At 25.2% G+C, this 27748-nt stretch overlaps 1 pseudogene; it reads left to right on the forward strand.

The window, feature by feature from the left end:
* The first annotated feature begins 3506 nt into the window (after positions 1-3506).
* Positions 3507-26227, forward strand: LOC112717865 (pleiotropic drug resistance protein 1-like; annotated as a pseudogene).
* Positions 26228-27748: the final 1521 nt, after the last annotated feature.

Raw genomic sequence — 27748 nt, forward strand, 5'->3', positions numbered from 1 at the left:
CAGGTTGAGTCTGGAGCTTGCTATCTAAGTTTTGGAACCCTGATATGTATATATGTTTTCAGCTCCCTTTTGATTTTTCCTGTCCGTTTTACAAATATCCATGCGAGTGTGACACGATTTCATGTTAATCGTTTTTGATTAGCTTATCCTTCAAGGCTCCTAGATATGATTTCATCGAACTATATCTATGTACATATCCTTTTCTTTTAGAGGTCGTAATACCTTGCCACCTCTGCTTTACAACTTAAGCGTAAGGCTCTATGTGGTAGGGTGTTACACAATTTGCATAAATGGGTAATTGAATCTATTTTTTTCTAATTCAGACGCAAGAAGATTATGCAAGAATGTCTTCTTTTATTTCTCCAACATCTCCAGGATATGTATAATTGAAGCTTCGAGAGAAACCGGTGTAGTAATAATCAACAGTTCAGCCCTCGTTGAAACAATGATGGACCCGGTATGAATATGTTGGCCTTGATGTTATAGCTAGTGGGAAAACTAGTAAGAACAAAGCACTATAAGAAAATTACTTTCCCTTTAGTGATCAACTCTTCTGAATCAAACCTATCAAGTTCAAGAAGAATTCATGCATATATGGCTGATGGATGCTGATTCATGTCCATTTTTTAAGAAAGAATTCAGTTAATCTTTCTGTAATATATGTAAAATTGTATAAAATTTAGTATGGTTGAACAATATACTGAGGATTATAGTTGATAATACACTTTGTTTATGTTTTGAATTATATTGACTTGCTTGTTTATAATAATTTTCTCTTAGTTTTATAATATGATGAATTTGTTTATTTTTTGTAATATTATAAATATTCGAATACAAATTAGATAAAAATTTGTATTAAATTTATATTTATTTTGTATGAAAACAAGTTTATTAAATTCTATTTTAGCTTACTGACGGATTTACAGACGAATTTTCTGTCTGTAATCAGAGTGTGAGATGATTTTCCAAGGTTCAAATTACAGACAAAAAATCTGTCGAAAAATTCGTCAGAAAAATTGTCTGTAATTATAGACGGAAAATCCGTCTGTAATTACAGCTGATGGAAAATCCGTCGGAAAGTTCGTCGGCTTCGGGAAATAGATAGAGAATTTACAGAGGAAAAATCTGTCAGTAACTAGTAAAAATCCGTCGGTAATTTTTCTACGGAAAAAAATCCGTCGAAACTTTTACAGAATGACAAAATCCGTCGATAATTTCGTCGGTAACCAAAAATCCGTCTATAATATAGACTAAATCTGTCTGTAAATCTATCTGTATTAAGCCAATTTCTAGTTGTGTAAGCAGGAGGACTGTCCTTCCCAATCAGCTCAGTCGCAGGGCCAATGACGGCATCGAGCGGCGGCCCATGTGCCGTATTACCAATAGTAATCCTGGTGGCGTTCTTGTTCACAATGGTGCGATGTATATTGCTTTTATATTTTCCATTTAAATCAAACATGTAAACCCTCAAGTCTCAAATACTTATGGTTTCAGCAAAAACAAAGCAGTCATTTTATTTTGATGATCTGCAAAAGCAAGCGGGAAGTTTATTCTAACAAGTTTATTCTAACACGGAAAATGTTTGTTTCTTGCAGATTGTATATAGGATATTGCCATGTCAACGAAAATTATTAGTGCTGCATATAGTTTTTAGGAAAAATCGAAAATGTTATATCACCAATAAATATTATTATTTTAAATTAAAATTTAGTATCTAATAATTTGTATCATATTTATAAAAATTTATATACATAAAATATATAATTTATATTTATATTTATTAGAATTTGTACATATAAATCAATATGATTTGTATTTTTATTTATTAAAATTTAGACACATAAATCAATAAAATTTATTTGTTTAAAATAATTTAGTATTTATATTAGTCAATTACTGGCCAAAATTACTAAAATATGTTCCCTAAGACTTTTTATTTTTTATTTTTATTTTAATTATTAAATTCTAATCCTAAATCTTAAATTCTACAAATATTAAAATAAAAAAATAAATTTGTAATAAAACATTAACTAATATCAATTATTTAAAAATTAACTTTCTATACTTTTTTTGATTTTATTTACTATTAGCAAAAAAAAAAAAAACGAAAGAAACATAAAAGGCAACTGTATTTTTTTGGTAACTATTAACATAGTTGATTCTAAATATTTTTAGTCTAACATGTAGAAGAATTTGTTAAAATATTAATTTAGGGAATATCTCACAAACAGTAATAAAGAAGTACAAATTTAGATATAGAATTTAAATTCTACTCAAAAGTCTCAAACCGTTCTATTTTGCAGTTAAAAATATAGAATTAAGATGTTGAACTTCTGGTGAAAAATCGGCTAATTCTTAATTTCAATTTCTTGCCAGGTAAGAAAGACTGTGACTGAGGTCCCCTGCTGACACAAATAGTTGGGTTTCTTTCGCAATTGCAATTCTCTCGTCAAACCTTAGCCCAAAGGTCTCATAATAGGCTGATGTTTTTTTTATATATGAAAATTATTATTGTATTATTTTTTATTATAAAAAAATAGTGTGTTTTAATTTAGTATAGAAGTAATCATAAATTAGAGGGTCCGATTTGTATATTTTAAAAAAAATTAGTACTGAAACACAAATAAAAGGGTCGGTTTTGTATTTTAAAATTTTTAAAAAATTAAAATTTACAAATCGAAGAGACATATTTGTGTAAGTTCATAAACTGGAAGGTCGGTTTTGTGTTTTAAAAAATTTTAAAAAGTTAAACTTCATAAATCAGAGAATTAGATTTATATAAATTTACAAACTAGAGGGTTAATTTTGTGTTTTAAAAATTTTAAAACAATTAAACTTCACATATTAGACGGTTAGATTTGTAATTTCTTTATAAAAAAATCGAAAATATTTAGCAACAAAAAAAATTTAGTCAAAATTAGCTAGAACTTGCCTTATTTAGTATTTATTAATTATTGTAACAATTAATAAATATTAAATAAGACAAATTCTGACTTTTTTTTATCTTCCTAACATTACCAAAAAAAACACCACTATAAACTCAATATCAAAATTAAAAAGCACTCTTAATATTCTTTAGAATTCACATGACCCATTTCATAAATTCTTCTATTTAACTCACATTCATTTTTACCGACTAATTATCCCAAATTGGTCTCACAACACAGTAATTAGGCAACAATTGAATTGTTTTCTTCTCAACCGTCATGTAACTGGAAACATAAAAATTAATAAGTCATGCAATTACACGTTAGAGTGATCATCATCAGTTAGTTAACACTTTTTTAGCTTTGTTTATAATATAACATTATTGGAGTGTTTCTAATCGAACCTTCAATCTAGACACCTATCAATGTTCTCATTCTTTTAGCAAAGCACACTTTGTAATTGATTTTAATTCCCTTTAGGCCTTGAATAATGAAAAAAGCCGTCTGGGTTTTGGTAGGTTTTAGCTAAAGTTTCAAGCTTTATTGTTTGTTGTCTTTGAATAATATAGTAATTAATCAATGCAAGGAAGTGATATATACAGAGCAAGCAATACTTCAAGAACAAGAAGTTCAACACTTTGGAGAAACAGAACAGCCAGAGAGGTTTTCTCTAATGAAAGAGAAGAAGATGATGAAGAAGCTCTTAAATGGGCCTCACTTGAGAAGTTACCAACATATAATCGTTTGAGAAAGGGGTTATTAACCACATCTAGAGGTGTGGCTAATGAGATTGACATCACTGAACTTGGTTTCCAAGATAGGCAGAAGCTTCTAGATAGATTGATCAAGGTTGCTGAAGAGGATAATGATAAGTTCTTGTTGAAGCTCCGAGAAAGAATTGATAGGTAATTTTGCAAAATCTCTACTTTTTTTTTTTGTTCTAATAATCTTTTAAGGACATGAAACTATTGCATACAATTTTTCCAATTTCCCCTGTTTTCACTAATTGGAAAGGATAATAGAAATATTGTAAAGAGAGTTAAGTGCAAATTCCTTTTGGGTATGTATTCAATTTGGTCCTCTAAATTAATTTGCATGGGAGGTGTAAATTAGTTTTATTTTTCCTCTTTGCATTTTCTTTCATCATGATTCTTATTTTTTACTCTTAATTTATTAGAAATAATATTTGCACAATTTTTTGTATATTTTCTATACTTTTTTTATAATTTAAAAGACAAATTTTTATCTTCTTTTACCTTTTATCAACAATTTTTATTATTACAAATAAAAAAATATGCAAAAAAGATGTATATTAATCAGAATAAAAAAATATTTAATTATTAGTTAATTTTTCTTATTTCTTTATCTATAGTTTTCTCTATCATTTACCTTCATACTGAATATGGTCTGATTTTTATGCTAAGAATTATAGATTATCATGGAATAGAAATTATGGAATGGATAAATAAAAAGATATTTGCATATGTAGTAAGTAATTATCTCATAATGTTTTATTATTTCTCCTTTTTTTTTGTTGACTATTTCCTCTCTCCCTTTGTCATGTCTTTTCTTTTTTCATAATTATTTTTGTTTGCTTGTTATATATGTTATTTATTTTAGAGTTGGAATTGACATTCCAACAATTGAAGTTCGATTTGAGCACCTAAATGTTGAGGCTGAAGCTTATGTGGGGAGTAGAGCTATGCCTACTTTCATAAACTTTGCTACTAATCTAGTTGAGGTAAGACTTGTTAGGAAGATTAATTAATGTTGTGTTTTTTTATTTAATTAATTATTTTCTTAAGTGTTTCTTATGTCAAGAAATTAGTCACACATTAATCTTTAATAATTATCACTTGTGTGTTGTAGAATGTTTTGACTTTTTTCCACATTCTCCCAAGCAAAAAGAAACAAGTGACTATCCTCAAAAATGTTGGTGATGTTACAATACTCCCCTCATGTTTGGAGTTTTGAAACTCCTTTATATTATTAATATTGTAATGTGTGTTGGCACAATTTTTTAATAGGTATTTTATTAATAGAGCTTTTATTATATATTGAAAACTTCATCAAATAATTAATGTCAACAATATTTTTTTTAAAAATTAATATTTAAAAAATTAACACTAACATAAAATTATATTTTTAAATAAAAACCATAAAATAATTATAAAATATTAATAGAATACGTTGCTTAATAAAACAAAAATTAAAAAAAACGTTGCTTATAAAATTATTTTTATAAATTAATAATTTAATCTCCCATCTTTACTTATTAAGCAACATTTTTTTAATTATTGTTTTATTAGTGTTAATTTTTTTATTGAAATAAAATAAAAAAAATTATTGTTTCCATAACAATTTTTTTATTTTTATCTTTTAAAATTTATTTTGTTTTAAAATTTCATAAACTCATTACAGTCATACTGGTATATTTTTATTTTTATTAATTTAATTTTATTCACATAATTTAAAATTTTAAATTATAAAATCTTTAAATTAAAATTTAAATAAATATAATTTAATTAATAACTTAATTTAATTTAATAAAAATAAACGTATTCATATTATTATATTTATATGATTAATTATATTTATTCGATTTTAAAAAATAACTATTTAAAAGTGTTAATTATAAATTAAAAAATTAATATACTCGTATTACGATTATGTTTACAATGCTCCCTAATAGTTTGGTAAATCAACCGTGTATAAAGTTTTTAATTATTTAATGAATCAATACTCTATATGTTTTTATTTTTAAATTAGCTTTTTGCAATTAAAATTTTTATTATTTTCTTTATATTTATTTTACCGCTTCTGCTTTAAATATTAAAATCCTTTATATTTATTTTACTCCATGGATCTCTTTCTCAAATCTCACTTCTAACCAAATCTATCACTACCGTTCACTATCGTGACCGGTGTCTCGTTTAACATTACATCTCCTTCATCATTTTTTATTATTCTATTCGGATATGTTTTTAAACTATCTTCAATTTTTGTCCCTATTTTAATTGTTCTGGTATTCTATTTTTGTTCCTATTTTAGTGTTTTAAATTAAAATTTAAAATTTTACTTTCTAACTCATTTAGTAATCTAATTCTAAAAGAACATCTTAATATTTAAACTTAATACTAAATAATATATTTGATTCTATTAATTAAATTTAAATTCACATTTTCGTGTTGTTTCTTTTATTTACCAAAGATAAAAAATTCAAATTCAAATTTTTATTTTTTAATTTAATAAAACAACTTTATCTATTTAAAGAGTATTTTTATCATTTAAAATTATATGAAAGTATATTTTAGTCTTTTAAAATCAAATTTAAATTTTAACATTATAAATTTATTAAAGAGTAAAGTACTGTTTTTGTTCCTAACATTTGGGATAAGTCTCAAAGTTATTCCTAATGTTTAAATCGTTTTATTTAAGTATCTAACATTTTAAAATTGGCTCCATGTTGTCCTGTCGTTAGGGATCTGTTAACAGAATTGACGATGAGACAAAATTGAGACTATTTTAAAATGTTAGGGACGTAAATAGGATGAAAACGTTGGGACAAATCCCTAATAGCAGGACAACATTGAGCCAATTTTGAAATGTTTGGTAGCGTTTGGTGGAGAGATAGAGACGAAAAGATTGAAACTGAGAGACAGAGACTAAAAGACAGAGATTGAAATAAATCTCAGTATTCTGTTTGGTGCAAAGTGGGAGACAGAAATTAAAACAAGAATGAAACTCTAATTTAATTTGTACAAAGGGTAAAATTGGAATTAATTAATTGAAATGAGAATATTTTAGGTATAAAATATTATTAAAGTTTCAATCTCCATCTTTAAAAATTTTAGTCCGCTGTGTCCTTACTTTTTGGAGGTACTGAAATACTGAAATTTTAGGGATAGAGACAGAAATTTTAGTACCAGTCTCTGAACCAACAAACATGATACTGAGTCTCTGTCTCTTAGTCTCTATCTCAATAAGACGATTTAAATGTTAGGAACAATTTTAGGACTTACCCCAAACGTTGAGGACAAAAATGATACTTTACTCTTTATTAAATGATATCATTTCAAATTAGAATTTGATTTTTAAATAAAAGAAAAAAATATAAATAAAAAATGAATGATAATTAAAGTGAGATTAGGGTTAGACAAAAATTATATAATTTGTTGTTAGATTGGTTGTTTGAGCTTGTAAGTCAGTGTTAATTTTTATAAGGACATTTTTGTCTTTATAAAATTATTTATAAGAATATTTGATAAATTAAAATTTAAAATTTTATTTTCTAATTTATTTAAACAAATTTAATCCTAAAATAATTTTTATTGTTTAAATTTATAGTTTTTGATGCATGTAAACAACGATCAATACCAAAGAGATATTTTTGTCATTTTATTAATATTTAAATAAATATTTTATAATTTTTAAATTAATTTTTAAAAAAGATAATTTTATCTTTTTAAATTTAAATATAATTTTTTATTTTTATTCTTTTTAAAATTAAATTAAATTTTTAATTCAAATTAAATAACTTTAATTTTAAAAAACTTTTAGTCTTTTAAAATTAATACGAAAATATATGTTTGACTTCAGTTTTTTAAAAAATGTTAGATACTTAAATAAAACGATTTAAATATTAGGGATAACTTTGAGACTTATCCCAAATGTTGGGAACAAAAACAGTACTTTATTCTTTAATAAATTTATAATGTTAAAATTTAAATTTGATTTTAAAAGACTAAAATGTACTTTCATATAATTTTAAATGATAAAAATACTCTTTAAATAGTTAAAGTTGTTTTATTAAATTAAAAAATAAAAATTTGAATTTGAATTTTTTTATCTTTGGTAAATAAAAGAAACAACACGAAAATGTGAATTTAAATTTAATTAATAGAATCAAATATATTATTTAGTATTAAGTTTAAATATTAAGATGTTCTTTTAGAATTAGATTACTAAATGAGTTAGAAAGTAAAATTTTAAATTTTAATTTAAAACACTAAAATAGGAACAAAAATAGAATACCAGAACAATTAAAATAGGGACAAAAATTGAAGATAGTTTAAAAACATATCCGAATAGAATAATAAAAAATGATGAAGGAGATGTAACGTTAAACGAGACACCGATCACGATAGTGATAGATTTGATTAGAAGTAAGATTTGAGAAAGAGAGCCATGGAGTAAAATAAATATAAAGGATTTTAATATTTAAAGCAGAAGCGGTAAAATAAATATAAAGAAAATAATGGAAATTTTAACTGCAAAAAACTAATTTAAAAATAAAAATATATAGAGTATTGATTCATTAAATAATTAAAAACTTTATATACGGTTGATTTACCAAACTATTAGGGAGCATTGTAAACATAATCGTATTAAAAATAATACGAGTATATTAATTTTTTAATTTATAATTAACGATTTTAAATAGTTATTTTTTTAAATCAAATAAATATAATTAATCATATAAATATAATAATATGAATACGTTTATTTTTATTAAATTAAATTAAGTTATTAATTAAATTATATTTATTTAAATTTTAATTTAAAGATTTTATAATTTAAAATTTTAAATTATGTGAATAAAATTAAATTAATAAAAATAAAAATATACCAATATGACTGTAATGAGTTTATGAAATTTTAAAACAAAATAAATCTTAAAAGATAAAAATAAAAAAATTGTTATGAAAACAATAATTTTTTTATTTTATTTCAATAAAAAAATTAACACTAATAAAACAATAATTAAAAAAATGTTGCTTAATAAGTAAAGATGGGAGATTAAATTATTAATTTATAAAAATAATTTATAAGCAACGTTTTTTTTTTTAATTTTTGTTTTATTAAGCAACGTATTCTATTAATATTTTATAATTATTTTATGGTTTTTATTTAAAAATATAATTTTATGTTAGTGTTAATTTTTTAAATATTAATTTTTAAAAAAAATATTGTTGACATTAATTATTTGATGAAGTTTTCAATATATAATAAAAGCTCTATTAATAAAATACCTATTAGAAAATTGTGCCAACACACATTACAATATTAATAATATAAAGGAGTTTCAAAACTCCAAACATAAGGGGAGTATTGTAACATCCACCAAAAATATTAGTGGAATAATTAAACCTCGTAGGATGACATTACTTCTTGGTCTTCCAAGTTCTGGAAAAACCACTCTACTTCTAGCTTTATCAGGAAAACTTGACCCAAGTCTCAAGGTAAAAATTAAGATTGTGTTTAGTTTGTATTTATGTATATATTTAAAATTTTATAAAAAATAAAATTTAAAAATTAAAATTATACTTTTTTTTTATAAATTTTTAAAAATAGAAAATATTAAAATAAAAACAAAACATAAAAATAGGGACCAGACGTATCTTATCATTTTATTCTTCAATACATGCATTGAATAGTTGGAGAAGTACTATATATATATGTTCAGTTTTAAGAAATTTAATTTATTTAGAAGGGATTAATAAATTCAGATGAATATTGTTGGTTTCATGTAGTCCCACCTAATTGGACAAGAACTAGTTGTTGTTTCTAGTAAATAAATTGAATTATTTAAATTAATTTAAAAATTCTATTTATATACTATACTAAAATTAGTCATTAAAATTAATTATCAATGTATTTATATATAAATACATATGTGACTTAATTTATTTTTAATGTGTATTTATATTTTAACATATATTTTATATTAGTGATATCTTTAATGATTGATTTTAATGTATACATAACATAGTCGAAATCAATTCATGGTTTAATTTCCTAGTAATTGTATGCACTAAATTCTTTATTAAGCACTAATGCTCCAAAACCAAAACCCTTTATAAAGGGTTTAGTTACACATGTTACAAGAAAAGTAATATTTTGATTAATTTTTTCCCATCTAATTTTGGATGCCTATTATTAAATTTGGTCTAAAGGTATCTGGAAAAGTGAGTTATAATGGGCATGAAATGAATGAGTTTGTACCTCAAAGAACTGCTGCATATATTAGTCAACATGATGTTCATATTGGAGAAATGACTGTTAGAGAAACGTTGACTTTCTCAGCAAGGTGCCAAGGAGTTGGATCCCGTTATGGTTAGTTAATTTTAATTTGTAACCCGTTGTTTGTTTCTTCATCACATTAATTTTTTAGGAGCTACTCAAAAAAATACCAAAAACATTTTTTTATAAAGATGTTTTATATAAAAGTGTAATTTATTTATTTAGTCACATTTTAAATAAAAATAACACTTCTATAATATATAAAATCTAATTTTACAATTCATCATCCAAAAATTAAAAAAAAAAAAGAATTTTCACGTTATAAAATCTTCATTGAAGTATCTACTAATTCTTTAACTACTTATGTTTACTAAGTGTCTTGCAATAATAGAAAATACAGAAATAAAAACGAAAATAAAATTAAAAAATATGTCTTTATTTTTATTTTATTATCTCCAATTTTTAGGATAAAAAAAGGACAAATTTAATTTCAAAATAAAAACATTTTATTTTTTTCTTTTTTTATGTCATTCTCGAAATATATTTTTTATTTCTCAATATCTTTGTATTTGTCGGAAGACAATTAGTGAATATATATATATATATATATATATATATATATATATATATATATATATATATATATATATATATATATATATATAATATAACTGGTTGTAACTTTTTGTGATCCACATTTGATAGACTTGCTATCTGAGTTGTCTAGAAGAGAGAAAGAAGCAAAGATTAAACCTGATGTTGATATTGATGTTTACATGAAGGTAAGAAAGAATCTATTACATAAAAAGAAATTTTTATATGAAATTAATGGATATAACATATACTTGGCATTTGGTTCTTCTAATAAACTAGGCAACTGCAACCGGAGGACACGAGGCAAGCTTGGTAACAGATTATGTACTAAAGGTAATAAATAATAAGTGTTTCTCTGGTTCTATATTTCCATTTTTCACGCTTTTTATTAAAGAATTTTGTGAAGGAAAAGTTAAAAAAAATTGATGATTGGTTTGTTTGTGAAATTGTTTTTGTTTTACTATTCTAAAATAAAAGTAAATAATATTTTATTTTATTTTTTTACCTTTTTTATCTTAATAAAATCTAAAAAATTGAAAATAAAAATATAAATAAAGTTTTCAATCCCGTTGTGTATAACAAATAATGTATTTTTGACACTAGTGTTTTTTAACAATTTAGTAATATTAGAGATTTAAAAAAAATCAGAATCGATCTTATTTATCATTTATTAATTATTATAATAATTAATGCAATTATTTTTGGTTAATCTATTTTTATTATATAAAAGTTGATACCAACTTCTTATAGAATAAGTTTAAGTCATGTGTTTCTCTTCTAACGATGCCACATCAACAATTTTGATGATTTGACAAAATTTAGAAATCAACCAATCATCTTTTAGCAAAATATTTTTAGAAAAATTAAAAGAAAAAACTCTTATTTATTATTTTCATTAAAACATAAGATACTAATTAAATACGATAAATACGCAATAAATTAAAAGTGTCATAATAATAATTATAAAAATTTCAGTTTTAAATATTAAAATTCTACAATTTATGCATGTTAATAATATATCTATCTTACTCTTTTAAGTATGTTTAAATTTGACATATTTTCTTACTAAGTACATTCAAATATATCATGATTATAAAATTAATTTAGAATTTTATATTTTATTTTTGGTATTTTTTTATTCTCACTTATTTTTCTAAACCAAAATAAATTTAAATTTTGTACAACTCTAATATAAAAAGTCTATGTCATTTTTAAAAATAAATAAATTCAAATTTTTAAACTAATAAACTATATTTTAATTTATATTAAATAAAAATAACAAATAAAAATATAATTTTATACAACTCTAATATAAAAGACTCATGTCTTTTTTAAAAATAAATGAATTTAATTTCTTAAACTAATAAACTATATTTTAATTTTATTATTTTTAATTGAATAATTATATAGAATTATATACAAATTATTAAATAAATATTCTGTAAAATAATTTTAATCTAAATAATTTAAATTTAATATTAATTTATATATTATCTAATCAATCTCTAAATAATATAACACTCATTAAAATACACTATATAATATAATTAAATAATCTCTCCGCGCATAGCATGGGTCACATTCTGGTTATTTTTAGTTACCAATTATTTTTACAATTCAATACTACAAAGTGTTAACTACAAGGTTATGAATGCAGATTTTGGGTTTGGATATTTGTGCCGATACAATTGTAGGGAACGAGATGTTGCGCGGTATATCGGGAGGACAACGAAAACGAGTTACAACGGGAGAAATGCTAGTTGGACCAACAAATGCTCTGTTCATGGATGAAATCTCAACTGGTTTGGATAGTTCCACAACTTTTCAGATTGTGAACTCTTTAAAGCAGTATGTTCACATTCTTAACGGAACTGCGTTGATCTCTTTGCTACAACCGGCACCAGAGACTTACGAACTTTTCGATGACATTGTTTTAATCTCTGATGGTGAAATTGTCTACCAAGGACCCCGTGAACATGTTCTTGATTTTTTTGAGTACGTGGGTTTTAAATGCCCTGAGAGAAAAGCTGTTGCTGATTTCCTTCAAGAGGTAAGTCAAATGAATTATCTATTTTGGTTACTTTTATCGAATAATTAACCCAATATTTGGCATTTATATCTTTCATAATAAAAAAATGCTGCGTCGATTTAATTTCTAAAGTTTCTATTGTAGTATTATCGTCCTTGAGATTGATTTATGGGTAGTATAGTGGTTCGTCAACTCCTCAACGAACCGAGTGATAAATTGGTACACTAATACTACGCTGGACACTAGTGAAATAATGTTGTTTGTTTTTGACGTCCAATGTCCAATAATGATATATGTTGGCATCTAGAACAGTTTTCGCATTTATAAAATAGTGTTGCTTCTACTTTCGTAGACGCTGAAAACAAACTACCTTGCTTTACCAGTATCTAGCATGGCATTGGAGTGCTTTGCCTCACTCAATTTGCTTAGTCACTGTCGAAAAGAGGTAGAAGGACTCCTATAATAACCGAAAAGGAAAGTATGAGGAGTCCATGAATATTTATACCATGTGCATAATGGAGGTTTATGGAGTATTAGAGATATAATCATTAATGTTACCTTTTTCCATCCGCTGAAACTTTTGAGATGAGCGGTATCATGATATGGTATTAGAGCGCTAGATCTGAATGGTCAAGAGTTTGATCATTGGTGAACCCCAAACCCAGTTTAATTTTTTGAGAAGATGTTTATTATCCCTAGTATTTGAATGATTATTCTAGATAGTATAGGAGATGTTTATTTTATAACTCAATAACCATTGTACACATTGTACAAATAGTCCATTGTCTTCCTAGCGAGATCCTCCGAAAATCAATTTTAGAGACAATATTAATAATACAATTGGTTTCTCAAAGACTAATAAATCAGTATATAGTGTGAATCTCAATAACTACTCTAGAGATTTAGTCTATTTTGAGTAAATTAGATCTTAAAATTTTATCTATTATTTCTAAATTATGAAATAATTACCAAAAAGTCTTTATATATCTAAGTTATATATCATTTGTTATAGGTAACTTCTAAAAAAGATCAAGAACAATATTGGGCACGCAAAGAACAACCTTACAGATTTATAACCATTACTGAATTCGTGGAAGCGTTTCAGTCGTTCCACGTGGGTAGAAGAATGGGGGATGAGCTTGCAACTCCATTTGACAAGTCTTTGAATCACCCAGCTGCATTGACAACTAACAAGTATGGCATCAGCAAGAAGGAGTTGTTAAAGGCTAATTTTTCAAGAGAGTATTTGCTTATGAAAAGGAACTCTTTTGTTTACATCTTCAAGTTATTCCAGGTGATCACTTCTATTTACTTTATATGAATGAATCAATACTTAGGACTTCACTTTTCTTTTCTTCTTTTAAATGTTAAAATGTTTGGTTTTACTATACACTATGAGAGAGGTGGCAAATAGCTTAGCAGCGTTTTGTGAAATCGCTGCACTATGTTAGTTTTGTGGCTGTTTTAGCGATTTATAAAATATTTTATTTAGTTGTTATATTCGTTTTTTTAAATGATGTCAATATAACATTACGTAATTAAATACATATGCAATTTTATTTTTCACTAACAGTGCATCTAATATTAAATTCTTTTGACAACATTATATAAATTTGTTACCATAAATATAATTTAACAAAAGATTGTAATATGTCTCATCTTATTATAATAGCAATGAATATGTTGCACACTAGCATTTGATCTATCGTATAAGTATTTAACTTATTACAAGGATTAAAATAATAAAAAATTTATTAGGACCAAAATAAAATTGACTAATTTTATATAACTAAAACTTATTTAAGTTTTGATTGTATATATGATTATTTGGCATTCATGTTAACTCTTTCTTCTTTTTTTTTTTTGGCAGCTTACTCTCGTTGCCATAATTGAAATGACACTTTTCCTACGAACTAAGATGCATCGAGAATCAGTTTATGATGGAATTGTTTATTCCGGTGCTCTATTTTTGTCAGTAGTAATGATTATGTTCAATGGAATGGCTGAGATTTCAATGACCATTGCGAAGCTTCCTGTGTACTACAAGCAACGGGATAATCTATTCTACCCTCCATGGGCATGTGCTATACCTAATTGGATCCTTAAGATCCCACTTTCACTTTTGGAAGTTGCTGATTGGATAATTCTCACATATTATGTCATTGGATATGATCCAAATGTTTGTAGGTAAAAAACTATCAACAAAGTAGGCATTATTAATTGGGGATTTTCCATAAAGACTCATAAAATAATTTTTTTTTAGATATTTTTAATAATTAAAATTTAATATATATAATTATTTAAATTATATTATTTTTGTTAAAATTAGGTAAGACAAATAAATTTGATCGAAAAATAGTAAATTAAATTTTGAATTCATCTAAATTAATATTATTTTTTATAAAAAATAACTATAATACTTTTATTATATAAATAACTAAAATACTCTTATTATATATATTAATTTTGAAAATCTTAAATTCTAGCCCTTTTTTTCTCTATCATTATAGGGTTAGAATTTAAAATTTTCAAAAGTAATATATATATATAGGGATCGATATTTTAGTCGTGTTTTATAATATGGATATTGTAATAATTTTTTATAAAAAATATTAATTTTTACCGGTTCAAAATTTAAGTTATTAATTTTTTTGTTAAACTGATTTGTTCGGTTTAATTTTAATAAAAATAATACAATTTAATTGATTATATGTATTAAATTTTAATTTTTAAAAAACATCTTTAAAAAATGATGTTTTTGCCATCTTTATCTAAGTGACTCTCTTATTAATTACTTAGATAATACTACGGTAAAAAATAAACTTTTAATAAAAATTATATTTTTTAATAAAAGAATTTACCAAAAAATATTTATCATATATAATAACATACTTTTTTAAATTTAAAAAAAAATATTCATTCTTCACTCAATTTTACTCTTCATAAAAAAATCTCCTATTATTTTTATTGGAACATTGTGAATCAAAAAGTGGAGCTTTCAGAAAGGATCCGACTCATAGAGAAGGAGACAATGACCTCCCAAACTTCTTTTATATATATATATATATATATATATATATATATATATATATATATATTAGTATAATCTTTTTAGAATTTTAATTTTAATTTGTTTTGTTATGACATTATTTTTTATTCTTTCTGAAATTTAATCTAACTCTGCCACGTGTGGATGAATATTGGATAAAAGTAGTAGTCTGATAGTAATTTACTAATTTAGCGAAACAAAAAGATAAATATTTTTGTATTTGCACATATTTTATCTAACTTTTTCTCTCTTTCCTTGTCTCTGGTTACAAACACTTTTTTTTGTTCTTATTTGCTTTGTAGCTATAGTGTAGTGTACCTTATGGTGTGATGAGGCTTCATTATGTTGTTTATGCAGATTCTTGAAGCAATACCTGGTGCTATTTCTGACAAGCCAAATGGCTTCTAGTTTATTCCGAGCAATCGCCGCAATAGGCAGGAATCTGATCGTTGCTAACACATTCGGATCAGTGGCACTTCTTGCTTTTTTTGTATTGGGAGGCTTTGTTCTTTCAAGAAGTAAGTTTAGTTTTACATATTTACTAACATTTTAACATTATTTTTTGAATTTAATTTTGATATTTTTATTCTAAAATAATTTTACACATGTATTCATAACATTATATTAATAAATAATTTTTTTTATATTAACTGCTTGAATAATCAGAAAAATATATATATAATTAGATGACTATATTAATACATTAAAATTAAATTCTTATATTTTTATCTTAAATTATAAATCTTAAATTTTAAATCCTAAATTACTACAATCATGAGAGTTAAAAAGACAACTTACTAATATTAACGGATTAAAAATTTGTTTCATATACTTATACTATTTATATTAATTAGGCACATGAATTATTCCTTTGGAAAAAAAAGTAGGGTACAAGTATGGGGATATTATTATATTGTAAAAGTATAAATAAAAAAATTGAATCTTAAAATCATAATAACTTAATTGAGTAAAATATTTAAATATACCTAATTGAAAGAATATTGCACTAATTTATTTCATTTGAGCATAAACTTTTACTTATATATACTTTTGGAACAGGCTTAAAAGTAATATTTATCATTAATATTTATTTTTAACATGGGGAATTATTTGACATATCAAGATATATAAGTACTATTATAATTATTTTAAACAACTATAATTTATCATATTTTACTTATATTCATGTCAAATATATGTCATGCACCCGTTCGTTTTTAACAAAATTTTAAAATAAGTGTGTTCCCATATTCATTCTGTATTGAATGGTATCGTAAGTTCAATTTGATACTGATGATTCTTTCATTTGTTTGAGTAATGTAATAGAGGACATCAATGACGGGTGGATTTGGGGTTTTTGGATTTCACCAATGATGTATGCTCAAAATGCTATAATGGTTAATGAATTCCTTGGGGATAGTTGGAACAAGGTGATGGTAATTTCTTCTTGAACTACTATAGTTTAATTATTTTGTTAATCTTTATAATTTTATTGAATTTTTAATTAAATTTTTTATATTTTTTAATTAAATTTTTATATTATATCAAATTTTATAATTAAATTTTTACTATGATAAGAATATTAAAATTAACAAAATATTATATTAAACAAAATAAATATGTCTAATACTTAAATAAATATTCTATTTTATTTAATTAAATAGTCAGTTAATTCCAATATTTTTATGACAACATATATTTAATTATAAAATTTGATATTATACAAAAATTTAATTAAAAAATATACATATAAATCTAATTAAAAATTTAATAAAATTATGAGAACCACCAAAATAATTAAACCGTAAACTATAACTAATAATACTATTAGTTTAGAAATGAATTTAATTTGATGCCTAATTCATCATCATTTGCTCTTCAATTATATATAGTTCACCCCAAACTCAAACAAGACACTTGGAGTTCGATCACTAGAGGCTCGTGGATTCTTCACAAAAGCTTATTGGTATTGGATTGGAGTTGGGGCATTAATTTGATTTACATTCATTTTTAACATTGTATACACCCTGGCTCTTACGTATCTCAATTGTGAGTATCTAAATCCTTAATTTCTTTTTAAAAATTTTTGAGAGATAATAGAAAATTAGTTTAAAATAAATTAAATTTATTTTATTTTATATTTTTTAATTAATACTAAAATAATTATATAATACATATATAATTATAAATATTATACATATATAAAATTATAAATAACATTATATTATTATCTCTCTAATATTATCGTTTGTTTATTTAAAATTCTTAATTAGAGTGATACTTTTATTAACATGTAGTCATGTATATGTTTTTTCTTTTGGAGCAGCATTTGAGAAGCAACAAGCAACAATAATTGATGAATCTGAAGGCAAAACAAGTAATGGCATAGCTCAAGAAGTTCAATTACCACGCATAGGTATCTACATTATTTAAATTAATCCCTTTGTCCACAAAAAGGTTTTTTTTTATGGTTTAACATGCATATTAATTAATAAATAATTGAAATTAATCAAATTATATAATTTTAAAAGAACTCTATTGTCTTGATAGAAGGCCTTTTTTTTAGTTATTTGAAAATAATTAGCTAGGATAACCATGAAAAGAATTACTTATTACTACATTATTAAAGCTCTAAAATGATACGGATGTAGTTATATGTTAAATTACAAGTGGTGAAATTTTAAAAAATGACCTAAACTATGTGCTATACATTGTTATTAATTTTTACAAAACGTCAATAACATTTTTATCTTTTTATAATTAAAATAATATTATTTTTATAAAATATCAGAAATATTTTATCTTTTGATAATTATTTAAAAATATTTTGTTATAAAACATTATCAACATTTTATATTACCATCATAATAATATAAAATATGAAAATAATTAAATATTTTTGTATTTTACATTAAAATTATTCATATGTACAAATTTTAGCCTTTAAATGTTGACAAACTTTTGAATCGCCTTGTAGAAAGTTCAACAAGAGTTAGTACTTCAAGCAATAGCAGCAATAATGGGAAGAAAAAAGGCATGGTTCTTCCTTTTGAGCCACATTCTATTACCTTTGACCAAATTGTATACTCCGTTGATATGCCTCAGGTAATAAGTGACTTTCAAATTTGTATTTAAAAATTGGCTTCTAAACAATGTTGTTAAGGCAAGTTTGGTTAATATTGTATTGGATCAAACAATAAATTTTTGTTTTGTTTTGTACTACACCACCAATTAAATTAATTAGTCCTCTAAAAATAAAATCACAATGTTTTGACAATTTGCTCCTAAAAAAATATAATCTCCCTATTTTTTTTCAATCACAGTAATCTTGAATAAGCTTTTGATTACAAGTTGTTTTCAGTACTCTAGTTCAAAAAATAACCCAAAGTCTTCAAATTTTAATTGGCAGGAAATGAAGAATCAAGGTGTGGTAGAAGATAGGTTAGTGCTTCTAAAAGGTGTTAGTGGTGCATTTAGGCCTGGTGTACTCACAGCTTTGATGGGTGTAAGTGAAGCAGGAAAAACTACTTTGATGGATGTTCTTGCCGGTCGGAAAACCAGTGGATATATCGACGGAAGCATAAAAATTTCAGGATATTCTAAGAAGCAAGAAACATTTGCTAGAATTTCAGGTTATTGTGAGCAAACTGATATCCATTCTCCTCATGTTACTGTCTATGAATCCTTACTTTATTCAGCATGACTTCGTTTACCCATACAAGTTGATTCCAATACAAGAAAGGTATGCACTTATACGATTTTTGAGTTAACAAGGTAACTTTTGTTTTGAGGTATTAGGACAGAGATTGAGAAACTAAAACTCAATATTATGTTTGTTGGCTTAAAGATTGGTACTAAAATTTTTTTCTCTGTACCCAAAATTTTAGTATTTCAGTATCTCCAAAAAGTAGGGACATAAGGGACTGAAATTTTTAGAGATGAATACCGAAACTTTAATAATATTTTATACCTAAAATATCCTCATTTCAATTAATTAATTCCAATTTTACCTTTTGTACAAATTAAATTAGAGTTTAATTTTTGTTTCAATTTCTGTGTCCTACTTTACACCAAACAAAATACTGAAATTTATTTTCGTCTCTGTCTCTAAATTTCCGTCTCTCAATATCAGTTTTTCAATCTCTGTCTCTGTACCAAAAATCAAATGCTTCAAATACAAAGTAAATCAAATTAGTTTTTTCTACTAATTAGATAATGTGTAGCAAAATAATGATGACATGTGTCATTATCTAATTCATAGATATATTTTCTAAGAATCAGTTTAAGACATTTGAACTTTAGATGACCAAATTGATGTATGCTTAATACTTTAGGAATTATTTTAACTATTAATGCTATGTTTTTTTTTTACTTAATTAATATCTTTTTGTTAAAAAAAAATCAAAGTTTAAGTAACTTTACAAATTATGACAAATGGACGTTGTGAAATTAGAGATTGATGGGTTGTACTTTTTTATCTATCAAATGGTTCTAGATGTTTATTGAGGAAGTCATGGAGCTTGTGGAATTGAACTTGTTGAGGAACTCGCTAGTTGGATTGGCTGGTGTAAGTGGACTCTCAACTGAACAACGCAAGAGATTAACTATAGCGGTTGAATTAGTGGCTAATCCATCCATAATTTTCATGGATGAGCCTACTTCCGGTTTAGATGCTAGAGCCGCCGCCATTGTTATGAGGACGGTTAGGAATACAGTTGACACCGGAAGAACAGTTGTTTGCACCATCCATCAACCAAGCATCGACATATTTGAAGCTTTCGATGAGGTGTATATAATATATTTATACAGAGATTGCTGGCATAAAGATATTTTTATGCAAAAATGATAGATAAGATGCAAATACATGTTATATTAAGTATTTTAGTTAAATATATTATATTAAACTCTCTATTATTATTTTTATATGACGATATCTTTGATAAGTGTATGTATTTAAAGTTTGATATAATTATTTTACCCGTCATGTTAGTTATTTTTATTGAAGCGTGGAGGACAAGAAATCTATGTTGGACCGTTGGGTCATCGTTCGAGGCAATTGATCAATTATTTTGAGGTGTGATGATGCAACTTAAATTCACTAATATTTTAGAATTAATTATGTGCACAATTCTTGATTCTAAAAACATCTATTTTTCTAATATTTCTATTGTCTAGAGCATTGATGGTGTTAGTAAAATCAAAGATGGTTATAACCCATCAACTTGGATGTTAGAAGTTACAACTCCAGCACAAGAACTAAATCTAGGTGTTGATTTTCATGAGATATACAAAAATTCTGATTTGTACAGGTAAGCATGAGCTTCTTTTTTTTTCATAATAAACAAAGGATCAAGATTATGAAAAATGCTTAGCATTATTATTATACATTATTGTTGATGATTCAGGAGGAATAAGAACCTCATAGCAGAATTGGGAAACCCTGCCCCTGCTTCAAAGGATCTATATTTTCAAACTCAATATTCGCAACCGTTTCTGGTTCAATGCCTAGCTTGCTTATGGAAACAACATTGGTCGTATTGGCGCAATCCACTGTATACCGCGGTTCGATTTTTTGCCACCGTGCTCGTATCCTTGATCTTTGGGACAATATTTTGGAAACTTGGAGACAAATAGTAAGTCAAATGCAAACAAATATTAAATCTTAGTACTTGAATTTTATAATTATATTAGATATACACTAAAATCAGTTATTAATATAGATTTTATATTGAAATACAAAATATATTAGACTAATTTTGATTGCAAATAGTATTTTTGTTAATTTTATTATTATTTTTTTCTAAAAAAATATTATTAATTAGACACTAATTTCATTTATTTGGTGACTTGTAGTTCAAGCAGCCAAGATATTTTCAATGCCATGGGTGTTGCTGTTTTGTTCATAGGAATTCAGAATTCAGCCTCTGTACAACCAGTAGTAGCAATTGAAAGAGTTGTCTTTTATAAAGAGCGAGCTGCTAGAATGTATTCTGCTTTACCTTATGCAATTGCACAGGTAATATTATTCACATTTTTTAAGAGAATATACTTAGAATTTTTATGATATGTATGTATATAAAACTTAATTTTCATACATTACGTAAAAGATTTACATGAACATTTAATGTTGTATTGTCGTATTAATAAAAATAATTAGTTTTTAAAATTGTGATTTAAAAAATTATTTAAACATATAAATTTAATTAGATGATAATATATATTTTTTTATATGGTTAGTACATTAAAATTAAATTTATAAAAAATTCTCTTAATTTTAGAGATTTTTTTATATTTTTTTATTTTATATATTTTTAGTGTATATTCCATATATAAATATATACTTTATATGGATGATTTTTTTTATGTACATTTAATATGACTGATTTTTATTTAGTTAATAATATATTTTGTGTATTTAATTGTTATAATTTGATAATAAGGTGATTATTTATATAATATTATCTTTATTTAAAGAATGAAATTATTAATTAACTTGAGATATTTAACTGAATTACAATTTAATAATTTAATAATTTTTAAGTATTATTTTCATGTGAAAATAATTTCATATCAATAATTATTGATGGTTTTCAGTGGCTAAGAGAAGGGGGTTGAATTTTAGACCCCTTTTTCACTCAGTGATGCTTGTTGATTTTTAAAATGACTTCAGGAGATTTTTTTATTTTTGTCTCGTCCCTAGCCACGAGACTTTTATTTTTGTCTCGTCACTTGGCACGAGATATTTTTCAGTTTTAGCTCCTGTGCAGTAGAAACAGAAATAGAGTAGAGAAGAGAGAAAGTTACACCCAAGTATATCCTGGTTCAGCTGTTAAGTGCAGTGCAGCCTACATCCAGTCTCCATCACAACAATAATGTAATTTCACTATAATCTTCTTGATTACAGACTGTAAAGTGCTAACCCAACTTACAAGGGGATTCCCACAGAATCATGAAACACAACATAGATGAACAAAGGAACTCTAAGGACATCTATGGCTTTTTATTTTAATTTTGCAATCTGCCTTTTTCTGCTTTATGACTTTTTCATACAAACCTCACTGTTTGTCTTTTTTCATGAGACTTAAGACATGACAAAATTTAAACAGAAAAATTACAAAATAGAATACATTGAAAGAGAAGAAAACTGTTAGCTCAGGTAGCTCTGAGAACCCTGTCCCTTGCACTCTCACACTGTCTCCTTGCTTCAAACTGTGGCTGTTCTCCCCTTTTTTTTATAGAAGAGGGAAGCCTCCACACTTGAAGCCAAAAACCAAGCCAACTTCTTCTTCTCCAAGAACAAAATCAGTTCGGCCAGAGAGAGAGAGAAGAGATAACCATGCAATAACCAACATGCAATTACCTCTAGTCCTTCATTGGTCATCAATCTTCATCAATTCGAGCGCTCCATCCTTGGCTTGCTCTCTAAGATGAATTTTTGGCCATTGATGCTTCATGATGATGATGGCTTCATCTGCTCTAATCTCTGCCTCTTCCATCACGTAGCCACCCTAACTACTTCCTGTGGTGGTTGAGCAGAATCAGAGACAAGCCATCCCTCAAGGGATCTTTTCCTTGCTGGCCGAATCTCCTTCAACCATTTTTGGTATGGAGAAGTCAAGATCTCATCACAACATCTTACCATAAGTGAATGAGAATCTTAGCCACAACATACTTTTTGTTTTCTTTTTCTTGCCATCATTGTGATGGTCTTTTGGCGTGCCTTTCCTTTTTTTTTTTTCGATAGCTCAATGTAGCTTCCATGGTTTGTTGGGTAATGTCCGAAAGAAAAGAAAGAAAGAATGAGAGAGAAGAAACAATTGGAAGAAAAGTAATTAAATGAAATAAGCAAATTAATTAAAGAGCTGCTTTTACTTCCCTGAGTAGCGTGTAGCTTTCAATGCCATCAATCATATCAATGACAATCTCTCTCATGTTTCCAATGCTAGCAAATTAAATTTTGAAATCCATCCCAAAGGAAGGAATGAGATCCGTTGGAGGCATGAAGCAATTTTTGCTTCCTTTCACAATAGGTTTCAGATCAAGCATTGGAGCAATAATTATGGGCTTGTAGCAATAAAATTCATTCTAGTCCAATTTCTTCTTAATTTCAGACCAAATATGCAAAACAATTTTGGGCTTATAATAATGTTTGAATTCTGTCCCAAATAATTATAAATTGCTTCAGCCACTTAATATAGGAAACATTAAACAAAGCTAATTGGTTTTAAGCATATTGGGCTTGCAATAATTCTACTTATATATTCGGCCCAATAAAAAAACCTGTATCACCAAATTATTAATTAACATATGTTAAATGAAAATTAAATTAATAATTTTATAATTATTTATTTTAATAATATTTTTTCATCATCAAAATAAATTTGAGTTTTCAAACTCATCAATTATCTTTTAATATTATGTATTTTAAGAATAATTTAAAAATTTAAAATTAGTGAGACGTGATTGACTTTTAGTTAGAAATAACTAATGGGCACTTATACCAAGGCTAGTAATATGTATTCTACCTACGAGTACCTAATCTTACTCAATTCGATTGGATATGATGGAATACGGATAGCCTTTACTTGTGGGTAAGGTCGGAGTCTTATAAAAGCTCAAATTAACCACTAAACTAAATATTTAAATTACTAATTTAGTAAGTTTATTATCTAAAGAGTAATGTAAGAATTTGGAATTAGAAAAAGAGTAATAAGATATTTATTTTTGTTTGTGTTATTTTAATTTTATTAAAAGTTTGATGATCATAGTATTTATAATTTTATGTTAAATTTTTTTTAAATTTTATTGTTTTAAATTTTAATTTGATTTTAGTTCTTTTATTTTATTAATATGTATAAAATATAGAATGATTAAATTTTATATTTGTCTAAAATTTTTTTATTTTTCTACAAATAGAATTGAGAACTTTAAAATACAGATAAGCAACGGTGGAGGTACATAATGGAAAAAGGAGGACAATGACTCTCCTAATTTTAATTTTTTTACATGTAAATTATATGTAAATTTTAATTTAGTCTTTTTTAAAAATTTATTTTAATCTTATTTTATTGAGTAAATATTTTTTACTCTTCTCTAATATTTCATCTAACTCCACCTTTGTAGATAAAATTAGAATTGAGAGATTCTCACCCTGAAAATAGAGTAGGATTAAATTTAAAAAAATTTTCAATCTACAAATAGAGTTAAGATAAAGTACAAACCTTACCCTACTTTATTCATTACTAAACTTTACTCATACCCTAAAGTTTTATAAAAATACCAAGAAAAGACACTTATTTTTTATCTAGAACTTTAAAATGAAGAGTGAAGTAGTATGTACCAAAACTTTAAATGAATTATTATGCGTCTCTGTTAACAGTTATCTAATAATAATAATCAATGTGTATGTGATTATATTCCATTTTGTCACAGGTGATGATAGAACTACCTTATATTTTTGCCCAAGCCGTAACATACGGTGTGATAGTATATGCCATGATTGGATTCGAGTGGAATGTGAAGAAACTCTTTTGGTATATATTTTTTATGTATTTCACATTTTGCTACTTCACCTTCTATGGAATGATGGCTGTGGCAGCAACACCAAACCACCATATTGGTTCCATTCTGGCTGCTGCTTTTTATGGAATATGGAACGTCTTTTCAGGATTTGTCATTCCTCGTACAGTAAGTATTTCTAATATCCCAATGGATTAATTAATTAATTCTTTTTTTAAATCGTTATAAAATTATTAAATATCGTTTTAATAAAAAATGCCAAAGTAATATTGGTAATGCACTAAATTGTTTCTATTCATTAGAGATATAATCATTATTGTAACTTTTATTTATTTACTTAAACTTTTGAAATAAATAATTTTATAATATAATATCAAAACTTATATCACTAAAAAAGTTTTAAATTCTACTCTTGTTACTTTAATTCTTCTAAAATGAAAAAAAAAATTAAGAATAAAATAGAATCTATTCTTCATACCAAAAAAATAGAAATAAAGAATTAAAAATCTAATTTTACAGAATATTTAACGTGTTGTCTAAGATTTAAGACAAAACAAAAAAAATTTAATAAAAAAAATCTAAACTCTGAATCCTAAGTCTATGATAATTAATGGTTATTTTTGTTATCATAATCGAGTTACAAGTCTTATTTTATCACTACTAACTTAATATTAAAAGCAAACAGATATCACAAACTCTAAAATGTTTGTACCATGACAAATAACTCCTAAAACAGAGTATCTTATCAATCTATATATAAATGAATGCAATCATGTATTCATGTGTATAATGATACTTGTTTTTGTTTTTATTATTTTATTTCAGAGGATGCCAGTGTGGTGGAAGTGGTACTGTTGGGTATGTCCTGTGTCATGGACCTTATATGGATTGGTTGCATCACAATTTGGAGACATAACTCATGTAATGGAATCAGAACCAATTTCAGTGCAAGACTTCATACGACTTTATTATGGTTTCAAGCATGATATCATAGGAGTTTGTGCAATTATGGTTTCTGGCTTTGCGGTGTTATTTGCGCTCATTTTTGCTGTTGCAATCAAGCTCTTTAACTTTCAAAAACGATAGATAGATACATGGGCCATTTCAATAGATCTTGAAGAACATGTTTTCATATTTGTATTTTTTTTAAAGGTTTATTTGTATTTGTTATATTCATGTACTACCAGACTTAGCTCCTCTTATTAAAATTTAAAGTTTCATTCATGAATTAAGTGTTTTTTTGTACCGTTAATATATCAATGAGTGTAATACCTATTATTGTACATCTATTAATAATTAAAAAAATTAAAGAACTGAAGGCAATAAGTCACAGATATTCGCAACACTTTTTCTATTGTTAATTTGATAATAAAATTTGAAGTTTAGCCTTTTACATTTTTTACTAGGTCCTTTACTCACTTTCAGAGAGAAAAAACACAGACATACTAAAAGAGTATAAAACATCATAGTGCATCCTTTTTTTTTTTTGTGTTGACTTCACTCTGTATTCTATGTAGCTTTTAATTGTTGACATATATACCACGTGTTTGTAACTGTGTTTTATGATCAACTTATAGCCATGCTAATATAGGATTAGGAGCCACCATATAATGGTCCTTTTAATTATTCTTGAAAGAAAATTGATGACCTGTCTCACTGGACTATGTGTGTGTTAAGGTAGGCAGTGTTTAGTTGATGATGAGATATGAATATGGTGATATATGTTTGTTATTTGGTTTGGTGAGACACAAATTTTAAAAAAATACGGGAGGATATAAATAAATTCAGAAATATTAAATTTGTGTACTTCTAATTTAGTGAGAAACTAAGACACAATTTGTAAAACATTAATTTTTTATTTTTTTATTTTTATTTAATTTTTAAATTTTTAAAATTTGTCCTCCTATCTTTTCAAATTTTTTTAGAAGGAAGGATAATTCAATCTTTTTTAAATATTTATATGTTTTATTCATTATTTTTATCAAACACAATATATAGATACAAATATTTTATATTTATATTTTTAGTGTCTATATCTTTATATTTATGTCTCATTCTATATATCAACTAAATAGAACCGTAACTAATGATAACTTCTAGAATGTAGGTGCAACGGCAAATGAGTAATTGTAAGGCCAAATATCCATTTTTTTGTGTGGGCCTTAATTGACAAAGACAAAAATTAAAAACAAAAATCTTAAATTACAGGATTTAGTTTCAAAACAATATTAGAAATTTCAATATGATAAGTCTTTATTCACTTGATATGATAGAAAAAATCGAAATTTTAGGTGAAATTAAAAAAATATTATATATATAAAATATAAAATTTTAATAAAATTTAAATTATAAAATCGTCAGATCTAATATAAATTTTGTAAAGTCAATTGATTTATTTAAAATTATAATATCAAAAAATTTTAAAAATTAAATTGAAATTCTAATTCTTATACTTGACACCACCATCAATATTCTCTCCTCCTTCGTCTCCCTTTCCCTCTCTCTCATTACAAAAGAGTCAACAGTAGAAACCTCTAGTTCTTCTCCATATTAAGGAGTTTCTCCATCAGAGAGATTCACTAACACACATCAACTTGTAACCACACA

Source organism: Arachis hypogaea, chromosome 2 (genome assembly GCF_003086295.3).
Source record: "Arachis hypogaea cultivar Tifrunner chromosome 2, arahy.Tifrunner.gnm2.J5K5, whole genome shotgun sequence".
NCBI classification, from domain to species: domain Eukaryota; kingdom Viridiplantae; phylum Streptophyta; class Magnoliopsida; order Fabales; family Fabaceae; genus Arachis; species Arachis hypogaea.